Source organism: Emys orbicularis, chromosome 1 (assembly GCF_028017835.1).
Source record: "Emys orbicularis isolate rEmyOrb1 chromosome 1, rEmyOrb1.hap1, whole genome shotgun sequence".
Lineage (NCBI taxonomy): Eukaryota > Metazoa > Chordata > Testudines > Emydidae > Emys > Emys orbicularis.
This window is the reverse complement of record NC_088683.1, coordinates 143,552,128-143,569,275: the sequence shown is the minus strand read 5'-3', so window position 1 is coordinate 143,569,275 and position 17,148 is coordinate 143,552,128.

Below are 17,148 nucleotides of genomic sequence, written 5' to 3'. Positions count from 1 at the left end.
GCATGAAATAGGCTTTGGTTACATTTTGAAAATTAGATGCCTTAAATTAGGCACCTAAATAACTTATAAGTGGCCTGATTTGAAGAGGAGCTGAGCACCCACAGCTCCTGTTGATTTCACTAGGAGTTTTGAGTGCTCAGCACCTATGGAAATCAGGTCACTTTTAGTTAGTTGCTTAAAAGTGGGTTTAGGGGCTGAAATTCAGGCATCCTAAAGTTTGAAAATATTGGCCAGTTTCTCTGGAGCCCTTAACTTGGTGATGCTTCCCGTCTCTTAGAGAACCCTAATGGCTCCCAAGCCCATGGGAAGGGTTCTTTGCCATTCCAGAAACCCAAGTGTTCACCATTTGTCACTCTCAGGTTTGATTAGCCGCTTCTCTTGTTCATGAGCTATTTTCTGAGACCGGTTTAAAAACAGCATCTGGAGAGAACCCCTCACATCAGGCCAAATCCATTGTGTGATGTTGCACTCTATATGATTTTATGAACATATGCTAATGAGTTAAATATAATGTAACTGGAATATGCTTCATGCAAAAGGTCTCTTGTAAGGTATCATTACAAAGCTTATAATCTACTGAGTGTGGTCATCCTAGTTGTATAAATGTACCACTCATGTATCTGAAACTAGAAATATGAAATATAACTCTGAGGGCCTATTGTAATTATGCAAAGTGTGGGCCATTAATGGTGGTTTGGAATCTTGATGACTCCCCTTAACCAGGACAATCATCTGCAGATGGCTCTCTTTTACTTGTAAGTCTCCCTGTATACCTGTGTGCTGGCAAGTGGGTAATGTTTTCCCTTTAAAAAGGTGATCAAAGTTTATGTGAACCCCTCCAGGTATTTAATAATTTCAGAAAGCCTGATTCTAGTCTCACTTATACTGTATAAATCTGATATTACTCCAAACGAGTCAATGGTTTTATAATGGGGTAACTAAAAAAGAACAAAACAAAACAAAAGAAAAAGAACAAAACAAAAAGAAAAACCAGGCCCATCGGCTTTATCCTTCCTGTGTAATGGATTAAATTTTTCTGTCATGAGTTTGTTCTTTTTTCTGTTTTCACAAAACATGCAATACACATCAACTTCACTATGGGAAAAATGTTCCTAATCTTCAATCTATTGGGGAAATGCCTGAAAAAAACACAGAAATCACCTCCCAGAATCTACACGATTTAGACATTTATGCTCCAATACGTCTGTTGGTCTATAAGGTGCCACAGGACTCTTTGTCGCTTTTTACAGATCCAGACTAACACGGCTACCCCTCTGATGCTTGACACCATTTAGACAATTTCTGATGTAAATTTCTTAATGAAATGATTGAGTTCTATCTTTCTAGGCTTTTATACCATATTATCAATGCAGCTACCTGACCAACCGAATGATCCCTTAAAATTGTAGGATAGTAAAAGAGGAAATTAATTCACAAAAGAAGACCAGGCATTTTAACTGCTTTTATTAGACCATACTGATGCATTTGAAAAGAGCCTTGCAATCAAGTCAATGTCATTTCTCCCAAATCTGGGGTGGCAGTCTCCCCTTTGCTCTGTTCTCACTTAACAGGGACAGGAGCAGGGGCAATCCTTCTCTTGATGGCTCTCCTGCCATTCCTCTTCTTGGAAGGTAAAACCACAGGCTGATTTAAGTGCAGGACTCCGCCCTGAGAGATGGTGACACCTCCCAGCAGTTTCTTGAGCTCTGAGTCGCTGTGAATGGCCAGCTGCAAGTGCCGTGGGGAAATCCGACGCTTCTTGCTGCGTGCAGCGACTTCCCCAGCAATATCCACAATCTCATGAGTCACTCATTGAAGCACCGCGGCCATATATCCTGGGGCTCCAGCTCCAATACGGTCTGCAAATTGTCCTTTGCGGAGCAATCTGTCTATGCGACTGACAGAGAACTGCAGCCCAGCCCGGGAAGAACGGGTGAATTTGGCCTTAGGGTCTTTTGCGGTTGAGGTCTCCCCAGAGGGCTCAGACTCAGACTCAGACTCAGACTCAGTCTCAGACATGTTGCAGACTTCTAGTGTTCCAGCAACACTTGGCTTGACTTTCTTGGCTTTCTTTTGTTTTCTCTGCTTGGTTTACCTGAGTCTTTCCTGAGGAATTGGCCTGCCTAGATTTTTTCTTGACTTGCTTGGCTTCAGTGGATGTTTCCTTGCTTGGCTCCACTTGCCTGTGTCTTTCTTTGCTTGGCTTGCCTGACTCTCTTTCCTTCTGTTCCTGGCTCTGTTCACTTGGTTTTCTCGCTCTTGTTTTGCCTTCTTTGATTTCTTCCTGGTCTGGCCTGATTATGACTGGCCTGACAAAGTGTGGCTTGGCTAAGCCACCTCTTGAAATCACCACAGTAGTATGCTGACCCTGTCTGAGCCTGGCGCCTTTTATAACCTCAGTGCAGACAGAGAAAACATACTTTCTGATTGGTTGTCTGAGAACCAATGGGCAGCTACTTCATTTGTTACCCAAGCCAGAGGGGATATGTCATCCTTTTATGACATCATTCCCATTCATTGACCGTTTGTGTTGGAGTTTTAGTCAGTGATATCTGCTATTAGCAAAACTCATCCTGTAACGGCATGAAATAGGCTTTGGTTACATTTTGAAAATTAGATGCCTTAAATTAGGCACCTAAATAACTTATAAGTGGCCTGATTTGAAGAGGAGCTGAGCACCCACAGCTCCTGTTGATTTCACTAGGAGTTTTGAGTGCTCAGCACCTATGGAAATCAGGTCACTTTTAGTTAGTTGCTTAAAAGTGGGTTTAGGGGCTGAAATTCAGGCATCCTAAAGTTTGAAAATATTGGCCAGTTTCTCTGGAGCCCTTAACTTGGTGATGCTTCCCGTCTCTTAGAGAACCCTCATGGCACCCAAGCCCATGGGAAGGGTTCTTTGCCATTCCAGAAACCCAAGTGTTCACCATTTGTCACTCTCAGGTTTGATTAGCCGCTTCTCTTGTTCGTGAGCTATTTTCTGAGACCGGTTTAAAAACAGCATCTGGAGAGAACCCCTCACATCAGGCCAAATCCATTGTGTGATGTTGCACTCTATATGATTTTATGAAAATATGCTAATGAGTTAAATATAATGTAACTGGAATATGTTTCATGCAAAAGGTCTCTTGTAAGGTATCATTACAAAGCTTATAATCTACTGAGTGTGGTCATCCTAGTTGTATAAATGTACCACTCATGTATCTGAAACTAGAAATATGAAATCTAACTCTGAGGGCCTATTGTAATTATGCAAAGTGTGGGCCATTAATGGTGGTTTGGAATCTTGATGACTCCCCTTAACCAGGACAATCGTCTGCAGATGGCTCTCTTTTACTTGTAAGTCTCCCTGTATACCTGTGTGCTGGCAAGTGGGTAATGTTTTCCCTTTAAAAAGGTGATCAAAGTTTATGTGAACCCCTCCAGGTATTTAATAATTTCAGAAAGCCTGATTCTAGTCTCACTTATACTGTATAAATCTGATATTACTCCAAACGAGTCAATGGTTTTATAATGGGGTAACTAAAAAAGAACAAAACAAAACAAAAGAAAAAGAACAAAACAAAAAGAAAAACCAGGCCCATAGGCTTTATCCTTCCTGTGTAATGGATTAAATTTTTCTGTCATGAGTTTGTTCTTTTTTCTGTTTTCACAAAACATGCAATACACATCAACTTCACTATGGGAAAAATGTTCCTAATCTTCAATCTATTGGGGAAATGCCTGAAAAAAACACAGAAATCACCTCCCAGAATCTACACGATTTAGACATTTATGCTCCAATACGTCTGTTGGTCTATAAGGTGCCACAGGACTCTTTGTCGCTTTTTACAGATCCAGACTAACACGGCTACCCCTCTGATGCTTGACACCATTTAGACAATTTCTGATGTAAATTTCTTAATGAAATGATTGAGTTCTATCTTTCTAGGCTTTTATACCATATTATCAATGCAGCTACCTGACCAACCGAATGATCCCTTAAAATTGTAGGATAGTAAAAGAGGAAATTAATTCACAAAAGAAGACCAGGCATTTTAACTGCTTTTATTAGACCATACTGATGCATTTGAAAAGAGCCTTGCAATCAAGTCAATGTCATTTCTCCCAAATCTGGGGTGGCAGTCTCCCCTTTGCTCTGTTCTCACTTAACAGGGACAGGAGCAGGGGCAATCCTTCTCTTGATGGCTCTCCTGCCATTCCTCTTCTTGGAAGGTAAAACCACAGGCTGATTTAAGTGCAGGACTCCGCCCTGAGAGATGGTGACACCTCCCAGCAGTTTCTTGAGCTCTGAGTCGCTGTGAATGGCCAGCTGCAAGTGCCGTGGGGAAATCCGACGCTTCTTGCTGCGTGCAGCGACTTCCCCAGCAATATCCACAATCTCATGAGTCACTCATTGAAGCACCGCGGCCATATATCCTGGGGCTCCAGCTCCAATACGGTCTGCAAATTGTCCTTTGCGGAGCAATCTGTCTATGCGACTGACAGAGAACTGCAGCCCAGCCCGGGAAGAACGGGTGAATTTGGCCTTAGGGTCTTTTGCGGTTGAGGTCTCCCCAGAGGGCTCAGACTCAGACTCAGACTCAGACTCAGTCTCAGACATGTTGCAGACTTCTAGTGTTCCAGCAACACTTGGCTTGACTTTCTTGGCTTTCTTTTGTTTTCTCTGCTTGGTTTACCTGCGTCTTTCCTGAGGAATTGGCCTGCCTAGCTTTTTTCTTGACTTGCTTGGCTTCAGTGGATGTTTCCTTGCTTGGCTCCACTTGCCTGTGTCTTTCTTTGCTTGGCTTGCCTGACTCTCTTTCCTTCTGTTCCTGGCTCTGTTCACTTGGTTTTCTCGCTCTTGTTTTGCCTTCTTTGATTTCTTCCTGGTCTGGCCTGATTATGACTGGCCTGACAAAGTGTGGCTTGGCTAAGCCACCTCTTGAAATCACCACAGTAGTATGCTGACCCTGTCTGAGCCTGGCGCCTTTTATAACCTCAGTGCAGACAGAGAAAACATACTTTCTGATTGGTTGTCTGAGAACCAATGGGCAGCTACTTCATTTGTTACCCAAGCCAGAGGGGATATGTCATCCTTTTATGACATCATTCCCATTCATTGACCGTTTGTGTTGGAGTTTTAGTCAGTGATATCTGCTATTAGCAAAACTCATCCTGTAACGGCATGAAATAGGCTTTGGTTACATTTTGAAAATTAGATGCCTTAAATTAGGCACCTAAATAACTTATAAGTGGCCTGATTTGAAGAGGAGCTGAGCACCCACAGCTCCTGTTGATTTCACTAGGAGTTTTGAGTGCTCAGCACCTATGGAAATCAGGTCACTTTTAGTTAGTTGCTTAAAAGTGGGTTTAGGGGCTGAAATTCAGGCATCCTAAAGTTTGAAAATATTGGCCAGTTTCTCTGGAGCCCTTAACTTGGTGATGCTTCCCGTCTCTTAGAGAACCCTCATGGCACCCAAGCCCATGGGAAGGGTTCTTTGCCATTCCAGAAACCCAAGTGTTCACCATTTGTCACTCTCAGGTTTGATTAGCCGCTTCTCTTGTTCGTGAGCTATTTTCTGAGACCGGTTTAAAAACAGCATCTGGAGAGAACCCCTCACATCAGGCCAAATCCATTGTGTGATGTTGCACTCTATATGATTTTATGAAAATATGCTAATGAGTTAAATATAATGTAACTGGAATATGCTTCATGCAAAAGGTCTCTTGTAAGGTATCATTACAAAGCTTATAATCTACTGAGTGTGGTCATCCTAGTTGTATAAATGTACCACTCATGTATCTGAAACTAGAAATATGAAATCTAACTCTGAGGGCCTATTGTAATTATGCAAAGTGTGGGCCATTAATGGTGGTTTGGAATCTTGATGACTCCCCTTAACCAGGACAATCGTCTGCAGATGGCTCTCTTTTACTTGTAAGTCTCCCTGTATACCTGTGTGCTGGCAAGTGGGTAATGTTTTCCCTTTAAAAAGGTGATCAAAGTTTATGTGAACCCCTCCAGGTATTTAATAATTTCAGAAAGCCTGATTCTAGTCTCACTTATACTGTATAAATCTGATATTACTCCAAACGAGTCAATGGTTTTATAATGGGGTAACTAAAAAAGAACAAAACAAAAAGAAAAACCAGGCCCATAGGCTTTATCCTTCCTGTGTAATGGATTAAATTTTTCTGTCAGGAGTTTGTTCTTTTTTCTGTTTTCACAAAACATGCAATACACATCAACTTCACTATGGGAAAAATGTTCCTAATCTTCAATCTATTGGGGAAATGCCTGAAAAAAACACAGCAATCACCTCCCAGAATCTACACGATTTAGACATTTATGCTCCAATACGTCTGTTGGTCTATAAGGTGCCACAGGACTCTTTGTCGCTTTTTACAGATCCAGACTAACACGGCTACCCCTCTGATGCTTGACACCATTTAGACAATTTCTGATGTAAATTTCTTAATGAAATGATTGAGTTCTATCTTTCTAGGCTTTTATACCATATTATCAATGCAGCTACCTGACCAACTGAATGATCCCTTAAAATTGTAGGATAGTAATAGAGGAAATTAATTCACAAAAGAAGACCAGGCATTTTAACTGCTTTTATTAGACCATACTGATGCATTTGAAAAGAGCCTTGCAATCAAGTCAATGTCATTTCTCCCAAATCTGGGGTGGCAGTCTCCCCTTTGCTCTGTTCTCACTTAACAGGGACAGGAGCAGGGGCAATCCTTCTCTTGATGGCTCTCCTGCCATTCCTTTTCTTGGAAGGTAAAACCACAGGCTGATTTAAGTGCAGGACTCCGCCCTGAGAGATGGTGACACCTCCCAGCAGTTTCTTGAGCTCTGAGTCGCTGTGAATGGCCAGCTGCAAGTGCCGTGGGGAAATCCGACGCTTCTTGCTGCGTGCAGCGACTTCTCCAGCAATATCCACAATCTCATGAGTCACTCATTGAAGCACCGCGGCCATATATCCTGGGGCTCCAGCTCCAATACTGTCTGCAAATTGTCCTTTGCGGAGCAATCTGTCTATGCGACTGACAGAGAACTGCAGCCCAGCCCGGGAAGAACGGGTGATTTTGGCCTTAGGGTCTTTTGCGGTTGAGGTCTCCCCAGAGTGCTCAGACTCAGACTCAGACTCAGTCTCAGACATGTTGCAGACTTCTAGTGTTCCAGCAACACTTGGCTTGACTTTCTTGGCTTTCTTTTGTTTTCTCTGCTTGGTTTACCTGAGTCTTTCCTCAGGAATTGGCCTGCCTAGCTTTTTTCTTGACTTGCTTGGCTTCAGTAGATGTTTCCTTGCTTGGCTCCACTTGCCTGTGTCTTTCTTTGCTTGGCTTGCCTGACTCTCTTTCCTTCTGTTCCTGGCTCTGTTCACTTGGTTTTCTCGCTCTTATTTTGCCTTCTTTGATTTCTTCCTGGTCTGGCCTGATTATGACTGGCCTGACAAAGTGTGGCTTGGCTAAGCCACCTCTTGAAATCACCACAGTAGTATGCTGACCCTGTCTGAGCCTGCAGCCTTTTATAACCTCAGTGCAGACAGAGAAAACATACTTTCTGATTGGGTGTCTGAGAACCAATGGGCAGCTACTTCATTTGTTACCCAAGCCAGAGGGGATATGTCATCCTTTTATGACATCATTCCCATTCATTCATCGTTTGTGTTGGAGTTTTAGTCAGTGATATCTGCTATTAGCAAAACTCATCCTGTAACGGCATGAAATAGGCTTTGGTTACATTTTGAAAATTAGATGCCTTAAATTAGGCACCTAAATAACTTATAAGTGGCCTGATTTGAAGAGGAGCTGAGCACCCACAGCTCCTGTTGATTTCACTAGGAGTTTTGAGTGCTCAGCACCTATGGAAATCAGGTCACTTTTAGTTAGTTGCTTAAAAGTGGGTTTAGGGGCTGAAATTCAGGCATCCTAAAGTTTGAAAATATTGGCCAGTTTCTCTGGAGCCCTTAACTTGGTGATGCTTCCCGTCTCTTAGAGACCCCTCATGGCTCCCAAGCCCATGGGAAGGGTTCTTTGCCATTCCAGAAACCCAAGTGTTCACCATTTGTCACTCTCAGGTTTGATTAGCCGCTTCTCTTGTTCGTGAGCTATTTTCTGAGACCGGTTTAAAAACAGCATCTGGAGAGAACCCCTCACATCAGGCCAAACCCATTGTGTGATGTTGCACTCTATATGATTTTATGAAAATATGCTAATGAGTTAAATATAATGTAACTGGAATATGCTTCATGCAAAAGGTCTCTTGTAAGGTATCATTACAAAGCTTATAATCTACTGAGTGTGGTCATCCTAGTTGTATAAATGTACCACTCATGTATCTGAAACTAGAAATATGAAATCTAACTCTGAGGGCCTATTGTAATTATGCAAAGTGTGGGCCATTAATGGTGGTTTGGAATCTTGATGACTCCCCTTAACCAGGACAATCGTCTGCAGATGGCTCTCTTTTACTTGTAAGTCTCCCTGTATACCTGTGTGCTGGCAAGTGGGTAATGTTTTCCCTTTAAAAAGGTGATCAAAGTTTATGTGAACCCCTCCAGGTATTTAATAATTTCAGAAAGCCTGATTCTAGTCTCACTTATACTGTATAAATCTGATATTACTCCAAACGAGTCAATGGTTTTATAATGGGGTAACTAAAAAAGAACAAAACAAAAAGAAAAGCCAGGCCCATAGGCTTTATCCTTCCTGTGTAATGGATTAAATTTTTCTGTCATGAGTTTGTTCTTTTTTCTGTTTTCACAAAACATGCAATACACATCAACTTCACTATGGGAAAAATGTTCCTAATCTTCAATCTATTGGGGAAATGCCTGAAAAAAACACAGAAATCACCTCCCAGAATCTACACGATTTAGACATTTATGCTCCAATACGTCTGTTGGTCTATAAGGTGCCACAGGACTCTTTGTCGCTTTTTACAGATCCAGACTAACATCCCTCTGATGCTTGACACCATTTAGACAATTTCTGATGTAAATTTCTTAATGAAATGATTGAGTTCTATCTTTCTAGGCTTTTATACCATATTATCAATGCAGCTACCTGACCAACTGAATGATCCCTTAAAATTGTAGGATAGTAAAAGAGGAAATTAATTCACAAAAGAAGACCAGGCATTTTAACTGCTTTTATTAGACCATACTGATGCATTTGAAAAGAGCCTTGCAATCAAGTCAATGTCATTTCTCCCAAATCTGGGGTGGCAGTCTCCCCTTTGCTCTGTTCTCACTTAACAGGGACAGGAGCAGGGGCAAACCTTCTCTTGATGGCTCTCCTGCCATTCCTCTTCTTGGAAGGTAAAACCACAGGCTGATTTAAGTGCAGGACTCCGCCCTGAGAGATGGTGACACCTCCCAGCAGTTTCTTGAGCTCTGAGTCGCTGTGAATGGCCAGCTGCAAGTGCCGTGGGGAAATCCAACGCTTCTTGCTGCGTGCAGCGACTTCTCCAGCAATATCCACAATCTCATGAGTCACTCATTGAAGCACCGCGGCCATATATCCTGGGGCTCCAGCTCCAATACGGTCTGCAAATTGTCCTTTGCGGAGCAATCTGTCTATGCGACTGACAGAGAACTGCAGCCCAGCCTGGGAAGAACGGGTGATTTTGGCCTTAGGGTCTTTTGCGGTTGAGGTCTCCCCAGAGTGCTCAGACTCACACTCAGACTCAGACTCAGTCTCACACATGTTGCAGACTTCTCGTGTTCCAGCAACACTTGGCTTGACTTTCTTGGCTTTCTTTTGTTTTCTCTGCTTGGTTTACCTGAGTCTTTCCTCAGGAATTGGCCTGCCTAGCTTTTTTCTTGACTTGCTTGGCTTCAGTGGATGTTTCCTTGCTTGGCTCCACTTGCCTGTGTCTTTCTTTGCTTGGCTTGCCTGACTCTCTTTCCTTCTGTTCCTGGCTCTGTTCACTTGGTTTTCTCGCTCTTATTTTGCCTTCTTTGATTTCTTCCTGGTCTGGCCTGATTATGACTGGCCTGACAAAGTGTGGCTTGGCTAAGCCACCTCTTGAAATCACCACAGTAGTATGCTGACCCTGTCTGAGCCTGCAGCCTTTTATAACCTCAGTGCAGACAGAGAAAACATACTTTCTGATTGGTTGTCTGAGAACCAATGGGCAGCTACTTCATTTGTTACCCAAGCCAGAGGGGAGATGTCATCCTTTTATGACATCATTCCCATTCATTGACCGTTTGTGTTGGAGTTTTAGTCAGTGATATCTGCTATTAGCAAAACTCATCCTGTAACGGCATGAAATAGGCTTTGGTTACATTTTGAAAATTAGATGCCTTAAATTAGGCACCTAAATAACTTATAAGTGGCCTGATTTGAAGAGGAGCTGAGCACCCACAGCTCCTGTTGATTTCACTAGGAGTTTTGAGTGCTCAGCACCTATGGAAATCAGGTCACTTTTAGTTAGTTGCTTAAAAGTGGGTTTAGGGGCTGAAATTCAGGCATCCTAAAGTTTGAAAATATTGGCCAGTTTCTCTGGAGCCCTTAACTTGGTGATGCTTCCCGTCTCTTAGAGAACCCTCATGGCACCCAAGCTCATGGGAAGGGCTCTTTGCCATTCCAGAAACCCAAGTGTTCACCATTTGTCACTCTCAGGTGTGATTAGCCGCTTCTCTTGTTCGTGAGCTATTTTCTGAGACCGGTTTAAAAACAGCATCTGGAGAGAACCCCTCACATCAGGCCAAATCCATTGTGTGATGTTGCACTCTATATGATTTTATGAAAATATGCTAATGAGTTAAATATAATGTAACTGGAATATGCTTCATGCAAAAGGTCTCTTGTAAGGTATCATTACAAAGCTTATAATCTACTGAGTGTGGTCATCCTAGTTGTATAAATGTACCACTCATGTATCTGAAACTAGAAATATGAAATCTAACTCTGAGGGCCTATTGTAATTATGCAAAGTGTGGGCCATTAATGGTGGTTTGGAATCTTGATGACTCCCCTTAACCAGGACAATCGTCTGCAGATGGCTCTCTTTTACTTGTAAGTCTCCCTGTATACCTGTGTGCTGGCAAGTGGGTAATGTTTTCCCTTTAAAAAGGTGATCAAAGTTTATGTGAACCCCTCCAGGTATTTAATAATTTCAGAAAGCCTGATTCTAGTCTCACTTATACTGTATAAATCTGATATTACTCCAAACGAGTCAATGGTTTTATAATGGGGTAACTAAAAAAGAACAAAACAAAACAAAACAAAAGAAAAAGAACAAAACAAAAAGAAAAACCAGGCCCATAGGCTTTATCCTTCCTGTGTAATGGATTAAATTTTTCTGTCATGAGTTTGTTCTTTTTTCTGTTTTCACAAAACATGCAATACACATCAACTTCACTATGGGAAAAATGTTCCTAATCTTCAATCTATTGGGGAAATGCCTGAAAAAAACACAGAAATCACCTCCCAGAATCTACACGATTTAGACATTTATGCTCCAATACGTCTGTTGGTCTATAAGGTGCCACAGGACTCTTTGTCGCTTTTTACAGATCCAGACTAACATCCCTCTGATGCTTGACACCATTTAGACAATTTCTGATGTAAATTTCTTAATGAAATGATTGAGTTCTATCTTTCTAGGCTTTTATACCATATTATCAATGCAGCTACCTGACCAACTGAATGATCCCTTAAAATTGTAGGATAGTAAAAGAGGAAATTAATTCACAAAAGAAGACCAGGCATTTTAACTGCTTTTATTAGACCATACTGATGCATTTGAAAAGAGCCTTGCAATCAAGTTAATGTCATTTCTCCCAAATCTGGCGTGGCAGTCTCCCCTTTGCTCTGTTCTCACTTAACAGGGACAGGAGCAGGGGCAATCCTTCTCTTGATGGCTCTCCTGCCATTCCTCTTCTTGGAAGGTAAAACCACAGGCTGATTTAAGGGCAGGACCCCACCCTGAGAGATGGTGACACCTCCCAGCAGTTTCTTGAGCTCTGAGTCGCTGTGAATGGCCAGCTGCAAGTGCCGTGGGGAAATCCGACGCTTCTTGCTGCGTGCAGCGACTTCCCCAGCAATATCCACTATCTCGTGAGTCAGGTATTGAAGCACCGCGGCCATATATACTGGGGCTCCAGCTCCAACACGGTCTGCAAACTGCCCTTTGCGGAGCAGTCTATCTATGCGACTGACTGAGAACAGCAGCCCAGCCCGGGAAGAGCGGGTGATTTTGGCCTTAGCCTCCTTTTCGTTTGAGGTCTCACCAGAGTGCTCAGACTCAGTCTCAGTCTCAGACATGTTGCAGACTTTTGCTGTTCCAGCAACACTTGCGTAGCTTGTCTGATTTTTCCTTCCTTGATTTGGCTTTTCTGGTTTTCTTTCTTTTCTTTATTAGTTTGTCTGGATCTTTTCTTCCTTGCCTTGCCTTGCTTGGCTTTGTAACCTTATTTGCTTGTCTGTGTTACCCTGATCTTTCTCTCCTTGTTTCGCCTTCGTTGCTCACTTTCTGGTCTGGCTTGGTGAAGTGTAGCTTGGCTAAGCCACTTCTTGAAAAGCAGCCAGACTTGTCCACTGACCTTGTCTGAGCTGGGGACCTTTTATAACCTTGGCAGAGGGAGAAAATGTACTTTCTGATTGGTTGGGTGTGAACCAATGGGAAGCTGCATTCTTTATTATCCAAGCCAGTGGACACATGTCATCCTTTATGATGGCATTGGCATTGACTCTCCCTTTGTACTGTAATTTTAACCAATCACACCAACTCCTAGACAAGTTCAGTTGTAATATTTTTTAATTTCCCAAACTACCAATATCATTTAAGATTTTGATATTATTAAACAGACCACAAATAAAGTGGGAGAAACACTTTTTCACAAGCAACGAACTCACTTCCCAAAAGCAAAGTTTAGTAGATTTATAGATTCTAAGGCCATAAGGGACCACTGTGATCAGTTAGTCTGACCTTCTGTATAACACAGGCCATAGAACTTCCCCAAAACAATTCTTAGAGCAGATCTTTCAGAAAAAAAGATCCAATCGTGATTTAAATATTGTCAGTGATGGAGAATCTACCGCTACACTTGGTAAATTATTCCAATTACTCTCACTGTTAAAAAGTACACCTTATTTCCAGTCTCAATTTGTCTATTTTCATCTTCCAGCCATTGGATTGTGTTATACCAGGGAACGGCAACCTTTGGCCCGCGGCCTGCCAGGGTAAGCACAGGGCCGGTGCAACCCATTAGGCGACCTAGGCGGTCGCCTAGGGAGCTAGCATTTGGGGGGCGGCATTTCGGGTCCTTCGGCAGCGACTGCGGTGGCCGGATCTTCAGCCGCCCCGGTCGTCGTCGGCATTTAGGCGGAGGGAGCTGGGGCAGGGGGGCGCGGGGAGGGCCGCCTGTAGCAAGTAAGTGGGGGGGGGCGGCACGCAGGGGAACCGCTTCCCGCCCCAGCTCACCTCTGCTCCGCCTCCTCCCCTGAGCACACCGCCCCGCTCTGCTTCTCTCCCTCCCAGGCTTGCGGCGCCAAACAGCTGATTGATGCCGCAAGCCTGGGAGGAGGGAGAAGTGGAGTGGCGACGGCGTGCTCGGGGGAGGAGGCGGAGCAGAGGTGAGCTGGGGCGGGGAGCTGCTGCACGGCTCCCCGGGCCGGGGGGAGCTGCTGCGGGGGGGGAGGGGGTGGCACCTAAGGCTGGGGGGGACAGAAAGCTGCCACAGGGCTCCTGGGAGTGGGGGGGCACAAGGTGGAAGTTTCGCCTAGGGCGCGAACCATCCTTGCACCCTCCCTGGGTAAGCACCCTGGCGAGCAGGGCCATTTGTTTACCTGCTGCGTCCGCAGGTTCGGCCAATCGTGGCTCCCACTGGCCGCGGTTCACCGTCCCAGGCCAATGGGGGCTGCGGGAAGTGGCGCAGGCCAACGGATGTGCTGGCCACCGCTTTCCGCAGCCCCCATTGGCCTGGAGCGGCAAACTGCGGCCAGTGGGAGCCATGATCGGCCAAACCTGTGGACGTGGCAGGTAAACAAACGGGCCTGGCGGGCCGCGGGCCAAAGGTTGCCGATCCCTGTGTTATGCCTTTTCCTGCTAGATTTAAGAGCCCAATATTAAATATTTGTTCCCCATATAGATCCTTACAAGCTGTAATCAAGTCACCCTTTAACCTTCTCTTTGTTAAATAGAATTAAATAGATCAAGCTAAATAGATTGAGCTCCTTGAATCTATCACCATAAGGCAGGTTTTCTAATCCTTTAATAGTTCTCATGGCTCTTCTCTAAGCCCTCTCCAATTTATCAACATTGTTATTGAATAGTGGTCACCAGAACTGGACACCAGCCCCATGCTCTTCTGACCTCTGAATGACCTCGCATTCTGTGCTGATTTCTCCTCTTAAAACCTCCCTCCACAAACAGTCAGAACTTCAACTCCATACTGCTGCTTTAAAAATAATAGTACATAGGTTAGCTCCTCTGACTTAAGCGGAACCACACAAATGACTCCAGCTGAGGATCTCGTTCCATGTCTGCTGTCTCCTGCAGTACAGGTGTTTCTTTTTTCTCAGATATTCTAAATTCCCTCATAATTCTGCAAATTAGGCCATTTTTTTATTTAGGTAGCTAAAATTGGGTTTAGATGCCTAGCTTCAGACACCAATGGTTGAAAATTTTGGCCAGTTTCTCTTATTCCCTGGACTTGGTGATGCGGTCTTTCTCTCAAAGAAGATCTGTACTGTCTAACCCAGTGGTTTTCAACCCGTGGCTCAATTAGCACACAGCTGCGGCCCAGCTGTGTGCTAAGGGCCGCCCAGCCTGCATGGTGGGGTCCAGGGTCCTGGCTGCCTGGTCATTTGGTGTGGCCGGGGTCGGGGCTGCCCCGCCGTCTGGCCTGGCATGGTGGGGTCGGGGCTGCCACCTGGCCCTACACAGTGGGGTTGGGGCTGCTGCCCAGCTGCCCTGCCACCCAGTCCTGCACAGGTGGGTCCAGGGTAAGGACTGCCACCTGGCTGCCCTGCTGCCCAGTGGGGTCCAGGGTTCCTGCCGCCTGACCCTGCACCCAGGGCTCCACTCCTGGCCCCACTCTGTGGAGGGGTCTCTGAGTGGGAGGCACTGGGCATAGGAGTCGGGGTCGGGGGTTCGGGAGGGTGCTGTGGTTCTCCACCTGCAGGCCAGGTAGCACATTGTGGGCCGCATAGGGTAAATAGGTTGAGAACCACTGGTCTAACGCCTTGTGAATGGCAGGTGGAATACTTTGACATGCCATCACCCAAACCTTCACTGTGAGCCACAGTCATTGTTTACTATCCAGTTGCCATCTCTCTCTTTCTTACTGGATTGTTTTACAAGTTTTGTCAGATGTTGGCTGCATATGTATTCTCTCTGTGTGCTATCCCAGCTCTGCGCAGATAGTTGGCACAGCAGACGTAGATCGAACCACCCAATAGCCACAAACCCCTTAATAGCGCAGGAACTCGGTTTATTGTCGATGAAGCAAGGTATTAGTGTCCCTATACTTGCTACAAGTACACTCAATACATGTATGCCCGTGACAATGGATGCAGCTCAGTGAATGGCGGGATTTTCCATTCCCCCCAGGCTGGCCAAAGACACTCCCTTTGAGACTCCATTTTATATACCAATACAAACAGGTTACGTACTGCCCCTCTGACATGGTTAGTTGCTGCCCCCTGACATGGCTTGTTAACACCCATTGCCTTGTACATGTTGGTTCGATCAAAGCATCCCTATCCATCACTCTGTCATCCTGACCTTTTCTTTAAGAGGGGTCAGCGTGTTCTCTTTCTCTTGGGGGCATGTGTGTGTGTTTGTACTGTACTTGGTATAGGGGTGCTTTGGTGCCACCCTTCTGAAGCGTATTTGTGTGAGTGTCCTGTGCCTAGCACTTCTCGGGAATGTGTGTGCTTGCAATACCAGCCCTGTTCGTGCCAGATTCTGTGGATTGGCAAGCAGGCAGATCCTGACATCTGCTCACAACCTGACGTGTGTTAACTTTGTTTTATATCAGCAAAGCATGCCCACTACTTTAGCTCAGGCCTCATATCAGGCCTCTGATACAAGGGCTTATGTCTCAGCCTCTCTTTCATAGAATCATAGAAGGTTAGGGTTGGAAGGGACCTCAGGAGGACATCTAGTCCAACCCCCTGCTCAAAGCAGGACCAACCCCAACTAAGTCATCCCAGCCAGGACTTTGTCAAGCCGGGCCTTAAGAACCTCTAAGGATGGAGATTCCACTACTTCCCTAGGTAACCCATTCCAGTGCTTCACCACCCTCCTAGTGAAAGAGTTTTTCCTAATATCCAACCTAGACCTCCCCCACTGCAATTTGAGACCATTGCTCCTTGTTCTGTCATCTGCCACCACTGAGAACAGCCTAGCTCCATCCTCTTTGGAACCCCCTTTAGGTTAGTGAAGGATGCTATCAAATCCCTCCTCGCTCTTCTTTTCTGCAGACTAAATAACCCCAGTTCCATCAGCCTCTCCTTGTAGGTCATGTGCCCGAGCTCCCTAATCATTTTTGTTGCCCTCTGCTGGACTCTCTCCAATTTGTCCACATCCTTTCTGTAGTGGGGGACCCAAAACTGGATGCAGTACTCCAGATGTGGCCTCACCAGTGCCGAATAGAGGGGAATAATCACTTCCTTCGATCTGCTGGCAATGCTCCTACTAATGCAGTCCAATATGCTGTTGGCCTTCTTGGCAACAAGGGCACACTGTTGACTCATATCCAGCTTCTCATCCACTGTAATCCCCAGGTCCTTTTCTGCAGAACTGCTGCTTAGCCAGTCGGTCCCCAGCCTGTAAGTGCATGGGATTCTATCGTCCTAAGTGCAGGACTCTGCACTTCTCCTTGTTGAACCTCATCAGATTTCTTTTGGACCAATCCTCCAATTTTTCTAGGTCACTCTGGACCCTATCCCTACCCTCCAGCATACCTACCTCTCCCCCCAGCTTAGTGTCATCCACAAACTTGTTGAGGGCGCAATTCATCCCATCATCCAGATCATTAATAAAGATGTTGAATAAAACCGGCCCCAGGACCAACCCCTGGGGCACTCCACTTGATACCAGCTGCCAACTAGACATCGAGCCCATTGATCACTACTCATTGAGCCCGATGATCTAGCCAGCTTTCTATCCACCTTATAGTTCATTCATCCAATCCA